The sequence below is a fragment of the Medicago sativa genome, chromosome 2 (genome assembly GCF_051527215.1).
Source record: "Medicago sativa cultivar Bolivia chromosome 2, Bolivia_mono, whole genome shotgun sequence".
Classification (NCBI taxonomy): domain Eukaryota; kingdom Viridiplantae; phylum Streptophyta; class Magnoliopsida; order Fabales; family Fabaceae; genus Medicago; species Medicago sativa.
This window is the reverse complement of record NC_140750.1, coordinates 24556676-24568296: the sequence shown is the minus strand read 5'-3', so window position 1 is coordinate 24568296 and position 11621 is coordinate 24556676. Positions and strand designations below refer to the sequence as shown.

The 11621-nt window shown below is 38.2% G+C and overlaps 1 non-coding gene and 1 pseudogene across 1 annotated transcript; both read left to right on the top strand.

Annotated features, from left to right (window-relative positions):
* Positions 1–6711: 6711 nt before the first annotated feature.
* On the top strand, positions 6712–6818 carry LOC146945732 (small nucleolar RNA R71). The gene has a single exon (XR_015029519.1). It is a non-coding gene; the product is annotated as a small nucleolar RNA R71 (small nucleolar RNA).
* A 2086-nt stretch (positions 6819–8904) lies between these two features.
* On the top strand, positions 8905–11547 carry LOC146945731 (uncharacterized; annotated as a pseudogene).
* Positions 11548–11621: the final 74 nt, after the last annotated feature.

Sequence of the window (11621 nt, the reverse complement as noted above, 5' to 3'; positions counted from 1 at the left end):
TTATTTGAAGATTACTGATAGATCTCTGGCAAGTGCACCAAATACTATCGAAGTAGTAAAAATATCGTTCCCACGAGGACTGTTTTTAACTTCAATAATTCAATTTCGTTATATAATTAGGATGTATAAAATTTATTTTGTTTTGCCACTAGGCGGTAGATTTGGTTTGATTTTAATTAAATCAAGAAACAGAAAAGATTTGATTAAGAAAATAGGAGAGAAAGATGAGATCAGATCCGTCGAATCCTCTAAGTTCCCCTAATTGGTCTACTGCACCTATTTGTTATGAACCCTCTTCTAATTTACGATGATTAACAAATTAGCCCTAATCAATCCCTTGAGTTAGGACCCTCTTCTTAAACTACAGCCCCTAATTCCTTAGGTGGTCTAATAATTCTTGAAGGTTTTACCGAACGTTAACCTATTATCACTAACAAACGATTATCTATTCCTAGACTAACCCTGTTTATTAGAACAATTCAATTAGGTCTAAGTTGAAAGCCATGGTCAGTGGTCATTCGTTCTCACAAAATCAAGTTATATGTGATCAAGATATAAAAAGCATTAAGAACAATTGAATTGAATAAACTAGAGTTGAATTCATAAACAAAATAGAGTTTCACAGCAACATGTGTCAATTAGGGTTACAAAGATTCATCTCGGATCTAATCTCTAAGAGATTTAGCTACTCATAATCGAGTTTACAAATAGCATAATCAATGAAATAATTAAAACATACATGAATTGGTAAAAGGATGAAGAAATCGCCCTTCTAGCCGTCTCCGATGTCTCAAAATCGCACTTTGCTCTCCAAAATCGTAACCCCTGTTCTTCAGCTTGAGTGCAGTATTTATAGAAGTCATGGGCCTGACCCATCAAAATCGCGCCGCGCCTTGTTAATTGGCGTGCCGCGATTTCCCCTTTACAGGAAGTGTGTATTTTTGCTTCAAAAATCGCAGCACGGCTTGAAATTGGCGTGGCGCGATTTCCTTCGAACAGACTTCAAATTTTAAGCTTTTTGCACTCCAGAACAGTATAAATTGCATGAGAACTCTATCAAAATGTCACAATAAGTCCCTAATATTACGTAATGACAGAATGTCATCACAACCCCAAACTTAAACCATTCCTTGTCCTCAAGGAATTTGCTTGCAACAGTGACAAACGACAGTAAAATAACAGTTACCTGACAAAACGATAGTACCCAAAAGTTCATTCTCCTTCTAGCTAAAGATGAGCTAGTTTGACTTGTTCGCATCCACCAATTCACAACTCCTCGCATCAAATTGAAACAGGGTTCTACCAGTCGACATGCAGGTCTACATATTACCATACGCTTGAAAAGTTTCTAAATATCAATCAAAGTCAATATCATTACACACTTTTGAGGTCTTTAGGGTTATAACGGGGCTTAGGTGAAAGGTGGGATATATTTGGATAAGTAGGCTACACAAAATTTGAGTTAGGCATTCCTACGGAAGTTATAGCACAAAATTCATTCCTTCATTCACCTTGTGGAAATACAATCAATGCAAAGGTACTAGAGAATATTTTTAACATTTAGGGACAATCGAGTTTGAAGTTACTCGGATTTTAAATGTTTTGTCCCTTTTTCATCATTCAATTTCTTTTTGTTTTTTTTTTTTTTTTTGATACACCATTTTTGTGTATATTTTGCATGACAATCTCATATTTCTTTCATTTTTGTTCTCTTATTCTCTAGTACCCCCACCCCAAACTTAGTTGGTTGCAAATTCCAATAGCAACCCCAAACTTAATCTTTAGCAACATTCTACAATGCCTTAACTCAGAAATTCATTAAGGGATAAGTCCTAAAAAGTCTCTAGGCTTGTAATGTAGTTTGTCACCGAACAAAAAGTTCTAATCCTACCGGCTCACAATTGGTTAAGAAAGGATAAATTCAACAAATTAAAACAGGGTAGGCTTCAAAAAAGGCTCACAGGACCAAGCACTTTTGCCTCAGTGTGTAATTGACAAAGACCAATCAATAATAGAGAAACAATGCAAGTTCTAGAAATGCAGTTGCATGGAAAACTAATCTAAATATAAGTAAATTGAAAAACAAGATTTGGCAATGAACCTTATGGCTGAGATTTCTGGGAGTATGTGACTACCTAGCAACGCCATACACTTCGCCTTTGAATCAAGTCACCCCTCCTTTAGAACTTTTGGAATACCGTTTCATCAAACAACTGTTACTAAACTGGAATAGGTCACATGAAACAAAACAAATTCATTAATAATAAACAAGTGCAGGAGTAATTACAATAGGGAAATAAGTTCAATGGACTTCGACATTAACAAGAAAATAAAGAAAATACATCAAAAGAAAAATGACTGAAAAATAAAATACAAAGCAGAAAATGCTAATCCATCAGTAGATCAGCCCATGTCTTGATCATCATCCGAGTGTCCAGCCCCCGGTGTCCTCAATCCTTCGAAGATGCCATCCCCTTGATCTTGCTCGGTGGTGTTGAAATCATCAGTGATTTCCCTCCTCATGCGCAGCCCATACTCTTCTTGATGTGTAAAATATTGCTCCATGTGCTCACGGGAGCCTCCAAACCTCTCATAAGACCCACGAATCGGACCCATATGCAATTGAGCCTCCGCAGCAAACGCAGCTGAGAACCTAGGACGGTTCACCCACAGCTGGTCCGAAGTCTCATTCATCCAATTAGCTTGCACATGCATGAATTCCTCAAGCTTTGGATGAAGAGGAGCATAACCCCCTTGGCTACTACTCCCTCCTTGCTCCATTTGTTGTTGCCTTGCTGCTTCCCTCTCTCTCTCCTTGATGTAGCCTTCATATTTCTTGACAAACCCATCCATGACCGAGTCGGTGATCGGCTTCATATTGCTTGTGTTGAGATCACTATCATAAGCCGGCACCAACTGTTGCTCACACAACCAATTAATTAAGCTTCCATGTCCCAACTGTGTGGTGTTCCCGGTTGCTAGATCATGAAGACTATTGGCCAAGAGGCGGCCAATATCTATAGGGTGCCCCTTGATGATGGCATAGGCAGCAAGCACCCTCTTGAGAGGAATTTCAGAAGTGCAAGATGCACTCTCAAGAGTCTGGACCACATATGATACCCACGCCTTGGGTACCGGCAGCATCTCCGCATAGGTAAGCATCCGGGACTTTTTCCAAGTCGACCCAGGCCTACACATGGTGGTGATGATCTCATTAAAAGTATCCTCCGTAATAGCAAATCTCTCCCTCCTCAGTTTTTCAACCCAACACTCTTCCGGTGCTTGAACATTCAGCCATGCGTTGAGAGCATCCGGGCTGAAATCAATGTACTTTCCTCGAACAAAAGATTGAAAGGGTGTATCGGACACCCTTGCATTTGCAAAGAATTTGACGATCACCGTTTTGTTGTTTGCCTCGTCGATCATCTCATTCAATCTCGTCCACCCCCTCCTTCGTAATTCAGACTCAAAGAAAGGATATTTCACAAGCTTTGTGAAATCAAACTTCCTCTCCCCTATAACTTCGAAACTTTTCATAGATTGATGGAACTCTTGGGCTAGGTCATTGATGAAATGGATGGCGTTTTCTGGTGGTTCGGATGCGGCACGAGGACGTTTGGATTTGCTTGAGGATGGCTTGGGGTTGGTGGCTTTCTTGGAGCGGGTGTTTCTTTGGTTTGAGGCCATTTGTGAGTGAAAGGAAGATGGTGAATGGAAAATTTGTGGAGTTTTGGAAAATTGGTGAATTGTGGAGGTTTAGGTTGATGAATGGATGATGAATTTGTGGTTTGATGATGGTTAGGAAGTGAAAATTGAGATGAAGATGAAGAGAATTCGTGAATGGAAGTTTAGGGAAGTTTTGGTAGAGAAAGGTAGGAAGAATGGAATGAAAATGATGATGAACAGTTAAGATTTTATAGGGCTGTTTGGGCAAAATCGCGGCACGCCAAAATGCAAGGTGCGGCGCGATTTTGCGTTGTAACGGCTAGTAACGGCTAGTTTTGCAACGGTTGGGAGATAAACGGTTTGTAACGGCTAGTTTTTGCAACGGTTGGGAGGCTTCCAAGCAAAATCGCGCTGCGGCCAATTACAAGGCGCGGCGCGATTTCTTAAAAACAGGGAAAGTGTTATCCTGTTCTCAAAATCGCGGCACGCCAATTTGCACAGAGCGGCGCGATTTTGAGCAACAGGGAGTGTGTTTTTGCTTTCTCAGGCAAAAAAAAGTTTTTGTTTCCTTGAAAAATGCCTGAGTTCCTTTAAGTTCTGAAAATTTTTGAGGAGAGAATCATGCAAGACATCAGTACCTTGCATGATTTTCTTGGCAAGAGGTATATTTGAACAAATTTATAAAACTTTCCTGCCTTGTATTAAAAGAAAAGAAAAATATTTTTGTGTTTTTGTTTTTGAAAGCAATAAAATCATACCTGAAAATTAAATAGTGGGTTGCCTCCCACTCAGCGCTTCTTTACCGTCACTAGCTTGACTGATGACTATTTCTAAGGATCATATGATGTGGCTCCCTCTTCATTGTTTGGGAGTCCTCCTTTACGGTACCGTTTCAGCTTTTGTTCCTTACCCTTGAAAGTTCCTTGTGCACCAGACTTCTTTAGGTCTACAGCTTCATCAACAGGCTTGTTTCTTGCCAACCCTTCGTCACAGTACCTCCTAATTCTTTCCAAAGTATCAGAGAGAGTTGAATGCATACACCATCGAAAAGCAGCCAGCCCATTACGCATCCCACAGGGAATCCTTCTATAAGCCAATTTACCACCTGGACCAGTGGTAGTAGTCTTTATTTCATTTTTACCAGTTGTCAATCCCCCATACTTGTTGTCACGGATGTCTCCTAATGATTGCTGTTGCATCTGTTCTTTGCTTACTTCCAGTTGCTTAACACCCTCTATCTTTCCAAGATCTTCAATCACTTCTTGTCTATCTATAGATTCCACACTTTCCACCTCCGTAGATTGAATAGATTGAGATTCAAGTGTTTTATCTTCGACAGTTTCTTCCACAACATCAATCCGGTAACACTTGGGATTCTCATCTTGGTGTTTCATTGCCTCAAAGATATTGAAGACTACCTGCTCCTTATGGAATCTCAACATTAGCTCTCCACTCTCAACATCAATCAAAGCACGACCAGTTGCAAGGAAAGGTCTCCCTAGAATGAGTGGCATGTCTTCATCTTCAGCCATATCTAGGACCACAAAATCTGCTGGGAACACCAAGTCATTAACCTTGACTAGCACATCTTCAAGTATACCGAAAGGGTAAGAGATTGACCGATCAGCTAAAGTGATGGTCATTCTTGTTGGTTTTGGTTCCCCACATTTAAGCTTCTTCATCATTGAAAGTGGCATCAGATTTATACTTGCTCCCAAATCACATAAAGCTCTTCCAATGTCTACCGGTCCAATTGAACAAGGGATAGTAAAAGCACCAGGATCCTTCAGCTTAGGTGGCAACTTCTTTTGAAGAATAGCACTACAATTCTCAGAAAGTGCTATGTTCTCATCATCCTTAGGCTTCCTTCGTTTAGTCAACAAGTCTTTCATGAACTTAGCATACAACGGCATTTGATCAAGGGCTTCACCGAAAGGAATATTCACCTGAAGTTGTGAGAAAAGTTGCATGAACTTCTTGAATTGGCCTTCATCCTTTTCTTTCTTCTTCGAAAGGTGAGGGTATGGAAGCTTCACATATGATGGAATAACCTGTGGTTTGTCTCCATCTTTCAAAATTTGACTCTTCGACTTCCTCAAGATTGAATCTTCATCAATTAATTTCTCACTTTTTTCTCCCTCTATTTTTTTCTTCCTTTCGTTTTCAACTACTCCATTATCATTTTCTTTTTCAACTACACCCTCATCATTCTTTTCAACTACATCATTCTCCTCCACCTCAACTACTTCATCAACCTTCTTTGGAGCTTTTGGAACTAAAGGTGTCAAAACCTTTTTGCTCCTCAGTTCAATAGCATTACAAGACTCATTCTTAGGGTTATCTTTAGTGTTACCTGAGAATCCGCCTTTGTTTTGTTCAGCCAACTGCTTAGCTAATTGCCCCAGTTGAGTTTCAAGCATCTTCCTAGAAGCTTCATTGTTCTTTCTTTCAGCTTCTTGACTCTTCTTCATCTCTTCAAAGTTGCCTTGAGTCATCTTCATGAAGTTCATCATAGTTTCCTCAAGAGCTGATGGCTTCCTTTGTTGTTGTTGAGGAGGAGTTAGCATCTGAGAGTTCAAAGCATTGTTGTTTGAGTAGCTTAGATTTGGATGCTTATTAATGCCTGAATTGTAGTATTGATTCTGCCTTTGATATCCTCCCATGAAGTTAGCTTCTTCACTTGATCCTTCCGGAACACATTCACCGTTGGGATGTTCTTCACCACATAAGTCACATTTGATTGCAGCCACTTGTTGTTGCTTATGAGCCAAAGTGAAGCCTTGAAACTCCTTAGTTAGAGCTTCGATCTGTTTGTTCATTGTTGCTTGGTTGGCAAGGATAGCAGTTTGTTCACTTACCCCAAACACTCCTCTTTCTTTCTTTTTAGCTTGATCACGATACTCATTGCCAGCCATGTTTTCAATTAGAGCTTGAACTTCATGATCAGTTTTACTTTTGAGACTACCTCCCGCGGAAGCATCTAAGAACATTCGAGTGTTTGGTGTTACCCCCTCAGTGAAGATTTGGAGGTATTGCTTCTCGGTGAACTCATGATTAGGGCATCTCTTGAGAAGCAAATTGAATCGCTCCCAAGCATCATACAATGATTCACCTTCTCCTTGCTTGAAGTTAGAGATCTCCATCTTCTTGTCCCAATACTTAGACATAGGGAAGTATTTCTCCAAGAACTTCAGCTCTAACTCTTCCCATGTTTGGACAGTCCCGTTTGGAATTGTTAGCAACCAATCTTTTGCTCTTCCCGTCAAGGTGAAAGGAAATAGCCTTAGCTTCTTTTGTGCTTCAGTCACGGTGGCTGGTTGCACACAAAACTCACAGGTTTCAGCAAAACGGCTCAAGTGTTCATGAGGACTCATAGCTTCAGTCCCATCGAATTGCTTGTCCCTCAAACCATTGAGGACAGTTGTCTTGATGTCGAACGCTACGGGGTTAGCTGGTTGAAAAGTGTGGGTCAGTTGACCGCGATGAGTGGCTAACCCGTAGTCTCCAAGCTTAGGTCTTGGTGGTACAACTCCTTCTCCTTCCATAGTTGCAGATTTAGGAGAAGAGATTGTTTCAGATTCACTTGAGAGTTGCTCCGGTACTTGTTCTCGAACACCCGGTGGAACGGATTGAGCTAACCTTTGCGATCGGACAGCTTTCCGAAGTGCTCTAGCAGTTCTTTCAATCTCCGGATCGTACTCTAAGTCGTCAGAGCTCTGTTTACCTCGCATAAACAGCAAAATACCTTAGTAGCACTGCACAACGCAAAGTAATCAAGTGAATATGAAAACAGAAAAATAAAAATTAAAAACAGAAAATTAAATTGCAAAAACCCTAAACTATAACGTAATTGCCTTGTTGAAATAATTCAACAGTCCCCGGCAACGGCGCCAAAAACTTGATAGATCTCTGGCAAGTGCACCAAATACTATCGAAGTAGTAAAAATATCGTTCCCACGAGGACTGTTTTTAACTTCAATAATTCAATTTCGTTATATAATTAGGATGTATAAAATTTATTTTGTTTTGCCACTAGGCGGTAGATTTGGTTTGATTTTAATTAAATCAAGAAACAGAAAAGATTTGATTAAGAAAATAGGAGAGAAAGATGAGATCAGATCCGTCGAATCCTCTAAGTTCCCCTAATTGGTCTACTGCACCTATTTGTTATGAACCCTCTTCTAATTTACGATGATTAACAAATTAGCCCTAATCAATCCCTTGAGTTAGGACCCTCTTCTTAAACTACAGCCCCTAATTCCTTAGGTGGTCTAATAATTCTTGAAGGTTTTACCGAACGTTAACCTATTATCACTAACAAACGATTATCTATTCCTAGACTAACCCTGTTTATTAGAACAATTCAATTAGGTCTAAGTTGAAAGCCATGGTCAGTGGTCATTCGTTCTCACAAAATCAAGTTATATGTGATCAAGATATAAAAAGCATTAAGAACAATTGAATTGAATAAACTAGAGTTGAATTCATAAACAAAATAGAGTTTCACAGCAACATGTGTCAATTAGGGTTACAAAGATTCATCTCGGATCTAATCTCTAAGAGATTTAGCTACTCATAATCGAGTTTACAAATAGCATAATCAATGAAATAATTAAAACATACATGAATTGGTAAAAGGATGAAGAAATCGCCCTTCTAGCCGTCTCCGATGTCTCAAAATCGCACTTTGCTCTCCAAAATCGTAACCCCTGTTCTTCAGCTTGAGTGCAGTATTTATAGAAGTCATGGGCCTGACCCATCAAAATCGCGCCGCGCCTTGTTAATTGGCGTGCCGCGATTTCCCCTTTACAGGAAGTGTGTATTTTTGCTTCAAAAATCGCAGCACGGCTTGAAATTGGCGTGGCGCGATTTCCTTCGAACAGACTTCAAATTTTAAGCTTTTTGCACTCCAGAACAGTATAAATTGCATGAGAACTCTATCAAAATGTCACAATAAGTCCCTAATATTACGTAATGACAGAATGTCATCAATTACCAACTTATCAAAATCATCCTTGAGTAGCTTTGATTCAGATTTGAAAATTTCGCCTTAAATGGATAATGTCGTCGAATTGTACTATGAGAGTCATTTGCTTCTTAGGGATTTAAAGAACGAAGATTAATGTTTCTTAGAATGTTTTTGAAGAGAATACAAGATGTAGAAAATTCATCTCAAATATTAAGGCATTTGTAAACAAAAGAACGCTAAAAAAAGGACGAAAAGTGCATAATTCCCCCATGAGGAGCTCTCAAATGTGCCCTTGTGCATTGGAAAAGCAACACTCCGCTTTGGGGCTGTGTAATGCACCCATGCGCATTGCACCATGTGCCATGCGTTGTTGCTACAGGAAGAAACCACAGTTTGCTTGTTTTTTAAGCTTGATTGGTGGAAAAGCCCAAAAATCATATCTTAACCTAGAAGCAAACAAGCCTATAAATAAAGACTCTTGCACACACTTTATTCATTCAGAAAGTTGGCGGTACAAGGCAACAGTCAGGCATCCAGATCTTCAAGGTAAGGCTTTCTCCTCTTCTTGTTGTATATGGCATGTTCTTCAGTTTCGTAATGATCTCGGTTACCACGAGTAACTGAATTTCTCTTGATTAGGGTTCCATGATGAGCCTCTACTTATTTGTTGGAATGAATTATTAAAGTTTTTATTCAGTTTATCATTCAATTGAATGAGTTAATTTGTATATGTTCCATTCCTAATGCTTTTTAACTAGCGATTGACCTAATCCATATGTTAAGATATATGACTGACTATCATGTCGGTTCCCGAACAATAACGTAGTAAATTTCTTATTTCTAAATTAATCTATTTTACTTGAATATGAGTGTGATTGTTAGGGTTGTGGTTCATCTTTATGAGAAGTTGCAAGTATATCCCTTATCGAGACACAAATACTCGAACTTCCCACAATTACATCACTAGGTCATATCAGAACTTTAGTTTATCAAGGAAAACTCATGAATAATAATAATAAATCAAGTTAATTCAAACAAATAAAGTAGAAGGGATTCAAGAATACCCTAATCACCATTAATAATATGAATCAAACAACCTAATATCGCATTCTGCAAGACAATTTAAACCTTGCAAACCCATAAACACTTTAATTGCTTTTATAAACAGCTAAAATTAGTTGTTTCGATTTGGTGCATTTGTCACTTCGTTCCATCAAGTTTTTGGTGTCGTTCTCTGGGATTATTGATATTTCTGGGATTATTGATATTTCGACAAGACAATCCACATAATTTATTATCTAAATATTTAGTTTTTTATTTTCTGTTTTACTTTATCTTCTTTTTTTAGTATCAGTATTAGTTACTAGATTTTAGGGTTAATCCATATTTTCTAGTAAGGATTATTTTTTGGATTAGTATAGTTTTATTTTCTTTTTATTTAGGGATGTTTCTTTTTTCTATTTATTAGGTGAGATTTGTTTTATTTTTAATTAGATTAGGTTAGTGTTTCTATTCTTAATTTATTTTCAAGAATTACACAAATATATAGTTTGTTTTTATTGTTTCTGGTTTATAGGAGGAGTATCTTTTAGTTAGATTATATTTCGTCTGTTTTAATAATTGGTTTTAGTGTGTTTTATTTACTTTTCTGCAAGCTATAGTCTAATCTTCTTTCGTATGCTCTTATTATAATCCTTCTGAATTGTTTTATGCATGGTGCAGATTTTGATACCTTTCTGTTCAGCTCCAACATCGATAAAATCGAAAGAGCAGTCTTGAAATCTATCCGTGAAGCAAGAGAAGTACAAATAGAAACAACTGTTCCACTACCTGAATTCAGTTATTTCTCATACGACGAGGAGATGGGATACGTGGAATACATCACACATGGAGATTACGGGAGACCTGAGAACCCCGACGAAGTTTCCTAGGAGTTCCAACCGGCGAAACCCGTTCTCTCTGACATCAAAACCATTGTTCTTGCCACTCTCAGGGAGAACCAATTGTCAGGTAAGGAATCAGAAGACCGTAATGCTCATATGACACACTTTTTAGAAGTATGAAGGGACGGATACACATATAGACTATGTGTGGCTAAAGCCACACATGCAATTTTCCTGTTATTTTTTTAACAAATAAAACACATGTTAAAAATAAGATCTTTTGAATGCTTTGTCACTTGTCAATGATACCAAAAACAATTACAGGAAATAAGGAATGAGCGATGGGAAGAACTTATATAAAGTTATTAAAATGTGCAATCAATATGATATTGATGTGCCTGATAGGGATACACCGTATGCACAAAGGAAGAAACCTAGACAACACTCTTCAACTTTTAGTGTTTCTAACTTGCATCATTGAATGATTGTTTGTTTAGTGTTTTAGATTTACAGTTGTGAGAGCTCAATGCTAGGTTTGGTGAAGAGAATGTTGAACTTTTACAACGTGTTTCATGTTTGAGTCCCGCAAAGTCATTTGCAACTTTTGATGTGAACAAATTCTTGATGATGACTGAGTTTTATCCAAATGATTTTATAGATGTGCCGGAAGTGGCGTTACGCCATCAAATTAAGAATTATGTTATAAATGTTCAATCTGACCCAAAATTTGCTACGTTGAAAGGATTTTCAGATTTGTGTGCTATACTCATGAAATCAAATAAGTGCAGCACATTTGCTATGATTTATAAGCTTTTGAATTTGGCTTTGCTCTTGCCGGTAGCAACTGCAAGTGTTGAACGTGTTTTTTCAGCTATGAAAGTTGTGAAGAGTCCAATATGTAACAAAATGGATGATCAATGCCTAAATGAACGTCTTGTAACAAAATGGGTCAACGAGCTTCCATGTGGCTCCATAGCTACTTGGGATCGATTGAAGAGGACGTTTTTTAGTCACTTTTCCCAACAATAAAATTACTTGGAGAAGAGGAACATATTTATAGTTTCAACGAGTAAACAATGAAAGCTTGTACAATGCATGGGAAA